The sequence below is a fragment of the Engystomops pustulosus genome, unplaced genomic scaffold, assembly GCF_040894005.1.
Source record: "Engystomops pustulosus unplaced genomic scaffold, aEngPut4.maternal MAT_SCAFFOLD_258, whole genome shotgun sequence".
Classification (NCBI taxonomy): Eukaryota; Metazoa; Chordata; class Amphibia; order Anura; family Leptodactylidae; genus Engystomops; species Engystomops pustulosus.
The window spans coordinates 120,683-132,500 of record NW_027285137.1 but is presented as its reverse complement, the minus strand read 5'-3'; positions in this window follow the sequence as shown (position 1 = coordinate 132,500).

The following is an 11,818-nucleotide window of genomic DNA, read 5'->3' as shown; positions in this document are numbered from 1 at the left end:
TAAGTCTGGTGGGTTGTCGGAAGGTGCCCAGACGGCAGTGGAGCTGCCTGATGGAGGAGCAGGGGGCTTCGCTGCGTGTAGCCGTGTAGCGAGCGCAGTAGTGGCCGGTGAAGGGGGCGCGCGTGTGCCGGCATGCCCCGAGAGCGAGAGCCGGAGAGAGCAGTGTGCCTCCGTCATTGGCGAGAGCCAGCAGGGCCGCGGGCAGCACACAAAGCATAAAGTCATGGATCATTGGGCAAGGGCGGCGAGTGATGCAGAGTGATACATTGAGTGCCGTGCAGTGGCAGACATAAGCCGCGTAGAACGTAGGCGCGGAGCAGAGGCCGGAGGATGTCAGAGAGTGTGGCCGGCGAGGGGTGCACCTCTGCGGGCATGCCTCCGACGTCTAGCCCCCGTTGGTCACGGGGGCTCGGCCAAGCACGCGCCGCCGGCCCCGCAGAGCTGGTTCTCGCCTGGAGTGCGAGCCTTGCCCCGAGCATGGACTTCCGAAGTGATGACGTCAGCGGGAGCAGCCGCTCGGCCGTATCCGGCCGCATGTCACTGTCCCCCGGCCAGACTTGGCGGCAAGTCCCGGGGAGGGGCAAGCCCATGGAAGTAGGAGCTCAGCGGGAGCAGCCAGTTGGCCTATCCGGCCACATGTCACTGTCCCCCGGCCAGACTTGGCGGCAAGTCCCGGGGAGGAACAAGCCCATGGAAGTAGGAGCTCCTACTTCCAAAGTGATGACGTCAGCGGGAGCAGCCGCTCGGCCGTATCCGGCGGCATGTCACTGTCCCCCGGCCAGACTTGGCGGCAAGTCCCGGGGAGGAACAAGCCCATGGAAGTAGGAGCTCAGCGGGAGCAGCCAGTTGGCCTATGCGGCCACATGTCACTGTCCCCCGGCCAGACTTGGCGGCAAGTCCCGGGGAGGAACAAGCCCATGGAAGTAGGAGCTCCTACTTCCAAAGTGATGACGTCAGCGGGAGCAGCCGCTCGGCCGTATCCGGCCGCATGTCACTGTTCCCCGGCCAGACTTGGCGGCAAGTCCCGGGGAGGGGCAAGCCCATGGAAGTAGGAGCTCAGCGGGAGCAGCCAGTTGGCCTATCCGGCCACATGTCACTGTCCCCCGGCCAGACTTGGCGGCAAGTCCCGGGGAGGAACAAGCCCATGGAAGTAGGAGCTCCTACTTCCAAAGTGATGACGTCAGCGGGAGCAGCCGCTCGGCCGTATCCGGCCGCATGTCACTGTTCCCCGGCCAGACTTGGCGGCAAGTCCCGGGGAGGGGCAAGCCCATGGAAGTAGGAGCTCAGCGGGAGCATCCAGTTGGCCTATCCGGCCACATGTCACTGTCCCCCGGCCAGACTTGGCGGCAAGTCCCGGGGAGGAACAAGCCCATGGAAGTAGGAGCTCCTACTTCCAAAGTGATGACGTCAGCGGGAGCAGCCGCTCGGCCGTATCCGGCGGCATGTCACTGTCCCCCGGCCAGACTTGGCGGCAAGTCCCGGGGAGGAACAAGCCCATGGAAGTAGGAGCTCAGCGGGAGCAGCCAGTTGGCCTATGCGGCCACATGTCACTGTCCCCCGGCCAGACTTGGCGGCAAGTCCCGGGGAGGAACAAGCCCATGGAAGTAGGAGCTCCTACTTCCAAAGTGATGACGTCAGCGGGAGCAGCCGCTCGGCCGTATCCGGCCGCATGTCACTGTTCCCCGGCCAGACTTGGCGGCAAGTCCCGGGGAGGGGCAAGCCCATGGAAGTAGGAGCTCAGCGGGAGCAGCCAGTTGGCCTATCCGGCCACATGTCACTGTCCCCCGGCCAGACTTGGCGGCAAGTCCCGGGGAGGAACAAGCCCATGGAAGTAGGAGCTCCTACTTCCAAAGTGATGACGTCAGCGGGAGCAGCCGCTCGGCCGTATCCGGCCGCATGTCACTGTTCCCCGGCCAGACTTGGCGGCAAGTCCCGGGGAGGAATAATGCCCATGGAAGTAGGAGCTCCTACTTCCAAAGGGGCAAGTCAGCGGGAGAAGCCACTTCGCCTACCCGGCCAAGTGTCACTGTCCCCCGGCCAGACTTGGCGGCAAGTCCCGGGGAGGAATAATGCCCATGGAAGTAGGAGCTCCTACTTCCAAAGGGGCAAGTCAGCGGGAGAAGCCACTTCGCCTACCCGGCCAAGTGTCACTGTCCCCCGGCCAGACTTGGCGGCAAGTCCCGGGGAGGAATAATGCCCATGGAAGTAGGAGCTCCTACTTCCAAAGGGGCAAGTCAGCGGGAGAAGCCACTTCGCCTACCCGGCCAAGTGTCACTGTCCCCCGGCCAGACTTGGCGGCAAGTCCCGGGGAGGAATAATGCCCATGGAAGTAGGAGCTCCTACTTCCAAAGGGGCAAGTCAGCGGGAGAAGCCACTTCGCCTACCCGGCCAAGTGTCACTGTCCCCCGGCCAGACTTGGCGGCAAGTCCCGGGGAGGAATAATGCCCATGGAAGTAGGAGCTCCTACTTCCAAAGGGGCAAGTCAGCGGGAGAAGCCACTTCGCCTACCCGGCCAAGTGTCACTGTCCCCCGGCCAGACTTGGCGGCAAGTCCCGGGGAGGAATAATGCCCATGGAAGTAGGAGCTCCTACTTCCAAAGGGGCAAGTCAGCGGGAGAAGCCACTTCGCCTATCCGGCCAAGAGTCACTGTTCCCCGGCCACACTAGGCAGTAGGTCCCGGGGAGGAATAATGCCCATGGAAGTAGGAGCTACTACTTCCAAAGGGGCAAGTCAGCGGGAGAAGCCAGTTGGCCTATCCGGCCTAGAGTCACTGTTCCCCGGCCACATTTGGCAGTAGGTCCCTGGGAGGAATAATGCCCATGGAAGTAGGAGCTACTACCTCCAAAGGGTGAAGACACTTGGCTCTAAGTGCCCGAGAGGTGTAATGCCCTTGGAAGTAAGAGCTCCTACTTCCAAAGGGGCAAGTCAGCGGGAGAAGCCAGTTGGCCTATCCGGCCAAGAGTCACTGTTCCCCGGCTACACTAGGCAGTAGGTCCCGGGGAGGAATAATGCCCATGGAAGTAGGAGCTACTACTTCCAAAGGGGCAAGTCAGCGGGAGAAGCCAGTTGGCCTATCCGGCCAAGAGTCACTGTTCCCCGGCCACACTAGGCAGTAGGTCCCGGGGAGGAATAATGCCCTTGGAAGTAGGAGCTACTACTTCCAAAGGGGCAAGTCAGCGGGAGAAGCCAGTTGGCCTATCCGGCCTAGAGTCACTGTTCCCCGGCCACATTTGGCAGTAGGTCCCTGGGAGGAATAATGCCCATGGAAGTAGGAGCTACTACCTCCAAAGGGTGAAGACACTTGGCTCTAAGTGCCCGAGAGGTGTAATGCCCTTGGAAGTAAGAGCTCCTACTTCCAAAGGGGCAAGTCAGCGGGAGAAGCCAGTTGGCCTATCCGGCCAAGAGTCACTGTTCCCCGGCTACACTAGGCAGTAGGTCCCGGGGAGGAATAATGCCCATGGAAGTAGGAGCTACTACTTCCAAAGGGGCAAGTCAGCGGGAGAAGCCAGTTGGCCTATCCGGCCAAGAGTCACTGTTCCCCGGCCACACTTGGCAGTAGGTCCCGGGGAGGAATAATGCCCATGGAAGTAGGAGCTACTACTTCCAAAGGGGCAAGTCAGCGGGAGAAGCCAGTTGGCCTATCCGGCCTAGAGTCACTGTTCCCCGGCCACATTTGGCAGTAGGTCCCGGGGAGGAATAATGCCCATGGAAGTAGGAGCTACTACCTTCAAAGGGTGAAGACACTTGGCTCTAAGACCCCGAGAGGTATAATGCCCATGGAAGTAAGAGCTCCTACTTCCAAAGGGGCAAGTCAGCGGGAGCAGCCAGTTGGCCTATCCGGCCAAGGGTCACTGTTCCCCGGCCACACTTGGCAGTAGGTCCCGGGGAGGAATAATGCCCATGGAAGTAGGAGCCTCTACTTCCAAAGGGGCAAGTCAGCGGGAGCAGCCAGTTGGCCTATCCGGCCAAGGGTCACTGTTCCCCGGCCACACTTGGCAGTAGGTCCCGGGGAGGAATAATGCCCATGGAAGTAAGAGCTCCTACTTCCAAAGGGGCAAGTCAGCGGGAGAAGCCAGTTGGCCTATCCGGCCAAGAGTCACTGTTCCCCGGCCACACTTGGCAGTAGGTCCCGAGGAGGAATAATGCCCATGGAAGTAAGAGCTCCTACTTCCAAAGGGGCAAGTCAGCGGGAGAAGCCAGTTGGCCTATCCGGCCAAGAGTCACTGTTCCCCGGCCACACTTGGCAGTAGGTCCCGAGGAGGAATAATGCCCATGGAAGTAAGAGCTCCTACTTCCAAAGGGGCAAGTCAGCGGGAGAAGCCAGTTGGCCTATCCGGCCAAGAGTCACTGTTCCCCGGCCACACTTGGCAGTAGGTCCCGGGGAGGAATAATGCCCATGGAAGTAGGAGCTACTACCTCCAAAGGGTGAAGACACTTGGCTCTAAGTGCCCGAGAGGTATAATGCCCATGGAAGTAAGAGCTCCTACTTCCAAAGGGGCAAGTCAGCGGGAGCAGCCAGTTGGCCTATCCGGCCAAGGGTCACTGTTCCCCGGCCACACTTGGCAGTAGGTCCCGGGGAGGAATAATGCCCATGGAAGTAGGAGCCTCTACTTCCAAAGGGGCAAGTCAGCGGGAGCAGCCAGTTGGCCTATCCGGCCAAGGGTCACTGTTCCCCGGCCACACTTGGCAGTAGGTCCCGGGGAGGAATAATGCCCATGGAAGTAGGAGCCTCTACTTCCAAAGGGGCAAGTCAGCGGGAGAAGCCACTTGGCCTACCCGGCCAAGGGTCACTGTTCCCCGGCCACACTTGGCAGTAGGTCCCGGGGAGGAATAATGCCCATGGAAGTAGGAGCTACTACTTCCAAAGGGGCAAGTCAGCGGGAGAAGCCACTTGGCCTATCCGGCCAAGGGTCACTGTTCCCCGGCCACACTTGGCAGTAGGTCCCGGGGAGGAATAATGCCCATGGAAGTAGGAGCTACTACTTCCAAAGGGGCAAGTCAGCGGGAGAAGCCACTTGGCCTATCCGGCCAAGGGTCACTGTTCCCCGGCCACACTTGGCAGTAGGTCCCGGGGAGGAATAATGCCCATGGAAGTAGGAGCCTCTACTTCCAAAGGGGCAAGTCAGCGGGAGAAGCCACTTGGTCTACCCGGCCAAGGGTCCCTGTTCCCCGGCCACACTTGGCAGTAGGTCCCGGGGAGGAATAATGCCCATGGAAGTAGGAGCTACTACTTCCAAAGGGGCAAGTCAGCGGGAGAAGCCACTTGGCCTACCCGGTTTAGGGTCACTGTTCCCCGGCCACACTTGGCAGTAGGTCCCGGGGAGGAATAATGCCCATGGAAGTAGGAGCTACTACTTCCAAAGGGGCAAGTCAGCGGGAGAAGCCACTTGGCCTACCCGGCCAAGGGTCACTGTTCCCCGGCCACACTTGGCAGTAGGTCCCGGGGAGGAATAATGCCCATGGAAGTAGGAGCTACTACTTCCAAAGGGGCAAGTCAGCGGGAGAAGCCACTTGGCCTATCCGGCCAAGGGTCACTGTTCCCCGGCCACACTTGGCAGTAGGTCCCGGGGAGGAATAATGCCCATGGAAGTAGGAGCTACTACTTCCAAAGGGGCAAGTCAGCGGGAGAAGCCACTTGGCCTATCCGGCCAAGGGTCACTGTTCCCCGGCCACACTTGGCAGTAGGTCCCGGGGAGGAATAATGCCCATGGAAGTAGGAGCTACTACTTCCAAAGGGGCAAGTCAGCGGGAGAAGCCACTTGGCCTACCCGGCCAAGGGTCACTGTTCCCCGGCCACACTTGGCAGTAGGTCCCGGGGAGGAATAATGCCCATGGAAGTAGGAGCTACTACCTTCAAAGGGTGAAGACACTTGGCTCTAAGTCCCCGAGAGGTATAATGCCCATGGAAGTAAGAGCTACTACTTCCAAAGGGGCAAGTCAGCGGGAGAAGCCACTTGGCCTATCCGGCCAAGGGTCACTGTTCCCCGGCCACACTTGGCAGTAGGTCCCGGGGAGGAATAATGCCCATGGAAGTAGGAGGTACTACTTCCAAAGGGGCAAGTCAGCGGGAGAAGCCACTTGGCCTATCCGGCCAAGGGTCACTGTTCCCCGGCCACACTTGGCAGTAGGTCCCGGGGAGGAATAATGCCCATGGAAGTAGGAGCTACTACTTCCAAAGGGGCAAGTCAGCGGGAGAAGCCACTTGGCCTATCCGGCCAAGGGTCACTGTTCCCCGGCCACACTTGGCAGTAGGTCCCGGGGAGGAATAATGCCCATGGAAGTCGTAGCTCCTACTTCCAAAGGGGCAAGTCAGCGGGAGAAGCCACTTGGCCTATCCGGCCAAGGGTCACTGTTCCCCGGCCACACTTGGCAGTAGGTCCCGGGGAGGAATAATGCCCATGGAAGTAGGAGCTACTACTTCCAAAGGGGCAAGTCAGCGGGAGAAGCCACTTGGCCTACCCGGCCAAGGGTCACTGTTCCCCGGCCACACTTGGCAGTAGGTCCCGGGGAGGAATAATGCCCATGGAAGTAGGAGCTACTACCTTCAAAGGGTGAAGACACTTGGCTCTAAGTCCCCGAGAGGTATAATGCCCATGGAAGTAAGAGCTACTACTTCCAAAGGGGCAAGTCAGCGGGAGAAGCCACTTGGCCTATCCGGCCAAGGGTCACTGTTCCCCGGCCACACTTGGCAGTAGGTCCCGGGGAGGAATAATGCCCATGGAAGTAGGAGGTACTACTTCCAAAGGGGCAAGTCAGCGGGAGAAGCCACTTGGCCTATCCGGCCAAGGGTCACTGTTCCCCGGCCACACTTGGCAGTAGGTCCCGGGGAGGAATAATGCCCATGGAAGTAGGAGCTACTACTTCCAAAGGGGCAAGTCAGCGGGAGAAGCCACTTGGCCTATCCGGCCAAGGGTCACTGTTCCCCGGCCACACTTGGCAGTAGGTCCCGGGGAGGAATAATGCCCATGGAAGTCGTAGCTCCTACTTCCAAAGGGGCAAGTCAGCGGGAGAAGCCACTTGGCCTATCCGGCCAAGGGTCACTGTTCCCCGGCCACACTTGGCAGTAGGTCCCGGGGAGGAATAATGCCCATGGAAGTAGGAGCTACTACTTCCAAAGGGGCAAGTCAGCGGGAGAAGCCACTTGGCCTACCCGGCCAAGGGTCACTGTTCCCCGGCCACACTTGGCAGTAGGTCCCGGGGAGGAATAATGCCCATGGAAGTAGGAGCTACTACCTTCAAAGGGTGAAGACACTTGGCTCTAAGTCCCCGAGAGGTATAATGCCCATGGAAGTAAGAGCTACTACTTCCAAAGGGGCAAGTCAGCGGGAGAAGCCACTTGGCCTATCCGGCCAAGGGTCACTGTTCCCCGGCCACACTTGGCAGTAGGTCCCGGGGAGGAATAATGCCCATGGAAGTAGGAGGTACTACTTCCAAAGGGGCAAGTCAGCGGGAGAAGCCACTTGGCCTATCCGGCCAAGGGTCACTGTTCCCCGGCCAGACTTGGCAGTAGGTCCCGGGGAGGAATAATGCCCATGGAAGTAGGAGCTACTACTTCCAAAGGGGCAAGTCAGCGGGAGAAGCCACTTGGCCTATCCGGCCAAGGGTCACTGTTCCCCGGCCACACTTGGCAGTAGGTCCCGGGGAGGAATAATGCCCATGGAAGTAGGAGCTACTACTTCCAAAGGGGCAAGTCAGCGGGAGAAGCCACTTGGCCTACCCGGCCAAGGGTCACTGTTCCCCGGCCACACTTGGCAGTAGGTCCCGGGGAGGAATAATGCCCATGGAAGTAGGAGCTACTACCTTCAAAGGGTGAAGACACTTGGCTCTAAGTCCCCGAGAGGTATAATGCCCATGGAAGTAAGAGCTACTACTTCCAAAGGGGCAAGTCAGCGGGAGAAGCCACTTGGCCTATCCGGCCAAGGGTCACTGTTCCCCGGCCACACTTGGCAGTAGGTCCCGGGGAGGAATAATGCCCATGGAAGTAGGAGGTACTACTTCCAAAGGGGCAAGTCAGCGGGAGAAGCCACTTGGCCTATCCGGCCAAGGGTCACTGTTCCCCGGCCACACTTGGCAGTAGGTCCCGGGGAGGAATAATGCCCATGGAAGTAGGAGCTACTACTTCCAAAGGGGCAAGTCAGCGGGAGAAGCCACTTGGCCTATCCGGCCAAGGGTCACTGTTCCCCGGCCACACTTGGCAGTAGGTCCCGGGGAGGAATAATGCCCATGGAAGTAGGAGCTACTACTTCCAAAGGGGCAAGTCAGCGGGAGAAGCCACTTGGCCTATCCGGCCAAGGGTCACTGTTCCCCGGCCACACTTGGCAGTAGGTCCCGGGGAGGAATAATGCCCATGGAAGTAGGAGCTACTACTTCCAAAGGGGCAAGTCAGCGGGAGAAGCCACTTGGCCTATCCGGCCAAGGGTCACTGTTCCCCGGCCACACTTGGCAGTAGGTCCCGGGGAGGAATAATGCCCATGGAAGTAGGAGGTACTACTTCCAAAGGGGCAAGTCAGCGGGAGAAGCCACTTGGCCTATCCGGCCAAGGGTCACTGTTCCCCGGCCACACTTGGCAGTAGGTCCCGGGGAGGAATAATGCCCATGGAAGTAGGAGCTACTACTTCCAAAGGGGCAAGTCAGCGGGAGAAGCCACTTGGCCTGACCGGCCACATGTCACTGTCCCCCGGCCAGACTTGGCGGCAAGTCCCGGGGAGGAATAATGCCCATGGAAGTAGGAGCTCCTACTTCCAAAGGGTGAGGTCAGCGGGAGAAGCCACTTGGCCTATCCGGCCAAGAGTCACTGTCCCCCGGCCAGACTTGGCTGCAAGTCCCGGGGAGGAATAATGCCCATGGAAGTAGGAGCTACTACTTCCAAAGGGTGAGGTCAGCGGGAGAAGCCACTTGGCCTATCCGGCCAAGAGTCACTGTCCCCCGGCCAGACTTGGCTGCAAGTCCCGGGGAGGAATAATGCCCATGGAAGTAGGAGCTACTACTTCCAAAGGGGCAAGTCAGCGGGAGAAGCCACTTGGCCTATCCGGCCACATGTCACTGTCCCCCGGCCTGACTTGGCGGCAAGTCCCGGGGAGGAATGATGCCCACGGAAGTAGGAGCTACTACTTCCAAAGGGTGAAGACACCTGGCTGTAGGTCAGCGAGAGGAATAATGCCCATGGAAGTGAGAGCTACTACTTCCAAAGGGGCACTTAAGCGGGAGCAGCCAGTTGGCCTATCCGGCCAAGAGTCACTGTTCCCCGGCCACACTTGGCAGTAGGTCCCGGGGAGGAATAATGCCCATGGAAGTCGTAGCTCCTACTTCCAAAGGGGCAAGTCAGCGGGAGAAGCCACTTGGCCTATCCGGCCAAGAGTCACTGTTCCCCGGCCACACTTGGCAGTAGGTCCCGGAGAGGAATAATGCCCATGGAAGTAGGAGCTACTACTTCCAAAGGGGCAAGTCAGCGGGAGAAGCCACTTGGCCTATCCGGCCAAGAGTCACTGTCCCCCGGCCAGACTTGGCGGCAAGTCCCGGGGAGGAATAATGCCCATGGAAGTAAGAGCCTAGCGGGAGCAGCCGCACAGGCTTCCCGGGAATGTGTCACTGTCCCCCCAGGCCAGACTTGGCGGCAAGTCCCGGGGAGGAATAGTGCTCATGGAAGTAGGAGCTCAGCGGGAGAAGCCGCTAAGGCTTACCCGGGAATGTGTCACTGTTCTCGGCCACGCTTGGTCGTAGGTCCCGGTGAGGAACATGCCCATGGAAGTCGGAGCTCCAAACTCCAAATTGACCTCAGCTGGAGCACTTGCTGAGGCTGCCCGGGCATGGGTGACTGTTCCCCGGGCTCACTTGGTCGTAGGTCCCGGTGTGGAACGTGCCCATGGAAGTTGAAGGGAAGAGAACCGCGAAAGGGAGTTTTTGCGCTAAGCCGCGGCCGAGGAGGGCGCACCGATCCCGGCTTGATTCCTGCCATTCCCGGTCCCCAAACCGGACTCGGCATGGTGGTTGGATCCGTGACCCTGGAACCCTGGGCGGGGAGCCTAGGGGCGAGAGGGGCCCCATGGAGCTCGGGCAGACTAGAAGTACCCTCGTCTGCCCGCTGGAGGGCGCCCTTCCCGGAGCGGAGGGGACCCCCTTGGCCACCAAGTGCAAGCCGAGTTTGGAGCTCGAAACCCGGCCAGGCTTGGTCGGAGGTCCCGGTGAGGAACATGGCCATGGAAGTCGGAGCTCAGCGGGAGCAGCCACTCAGGCTACCCGGGAATGTGTCACTGTCCCCCGGCCAAGACTTGGCGGCAAGTCCCGGGGAGGAATAGTGCCCATGGAAGTAAGAGTTCAGCGGGAGCAGCCGCTCAGGCTTACCCGGGAATGTGTCACTGTCCCCCGGCCAAGACTTGGCGGCAAGTCCCGGGGAGGAAGAGTGCCCATGGAAGTAGCTCAGCGGGAGCAGCCACTCAGGCTACCCGGGAATGTGTCACTGTCCCCCGGCCAGACTTGGCGGCAGGTCCCGGGGAGGAATAGTGCTCATGGAAGTAGCTCAGCGGGAGCAGCCACTCAGGCTACCCGAGAATGTGTCACTGTCCCCCGGCCAGACTTGGCGGCAGGTCCCGGGGAGGAATAGTGCTCATGGAAGTAGCTCAGCGGGAGCAGCCACTCAGGCTACCCGAGAATGTGTCACTGTCCCTCGGCCACCCTTGGTCGTTGGGTTCCTGATGAGGAACATGCCCATGGAACTAAAGAGTTCAGCGGGAGCATCCGCTCAGGCTACCCGGGAATGTGTCACTGTCCCCCGGCCAGACTTGGCGGCAGGTCCCGGGGAGGAATAGTGCCCATGGAAGTCGGAGCTCCAACCTCCAAGTTGACCTCAGCGGGAGCACTCGCTGAGGCTGCCCGGGCATGGGTGACTGTTCCCCGGCCACACTTGGTCGGAGGTCCCGGTGAGGAACATGCCCATGGAAGTTGGTGGGAAGAGAACCGCGAAAGGGAGTTTTGCGGCTGAGCCGCGGCCGAGGAGGTCTCACTAATTCCGGCATGATTCCTGCCAGGCCCGGTACCCTATATGGGACTCGGCTGGGTGGCTGTAGCCGGGACCCTGGAACCCTGGGCGGGGAGCCTAGGGGCGAGAGGGGCCCCATGGAGCTCGGGCAGACTAGAAGTACCCTCGTCTGCCCGCTGGAGGGCGCCCTTCCCGGAGCGGAGGGGACCCCCTTGGCCACCAAGTGCAAGCCGAGTTTGGAGCTCGAAACCCGGCCACACTTGGTAGTTGGTCCCGGTGAGGAACATGCCCATGGAAGTAAGAGCTCAGCGGGAGCAGCCACTCAGGCTACCCGGGAATGTGTCACTGTCCCCCGGCCAAGACTTGGCGGCAAGTCCCGGGGAGGAATAGTGCCCATGGAAGTAGCTCAGCGGGAGCAGCCACTCAGGCTACCCGGGAATGTGTCACTGTCCCCCGGCCTGACTTGGCGGCAGGTCCCGGGGAGGAATAGTGCTCATGGAAGTAGCTCAGCGGGAGCAGCCACTCAGGCTACCCGAGAATGTGTCACTGTCCCTCGGCCACCCTTGGTCGTTGGGTTCCTGATGAGGAACATGCCCATGGAACTAAAGAGTTCAGCGGGAGCATCCGCTCAGGCTACCCGGGAATGTGTCACTGTCCCCCGGCCAGACTTGGCGGCAGGTCCCGGGGAGGAATAGTGCCCATGGAAGTCGGAGCTCCAACCTCCAAGTTGACCTCAGCGGGAGCACTCGCTGAGGCTGCCCGGGCATGGGTGACTGTTCCCCGGCCACACTTGGTCGGAGGTCCCGGTGAGGAACATGCCCATGGAAGTTGGTGGGAAGAGAA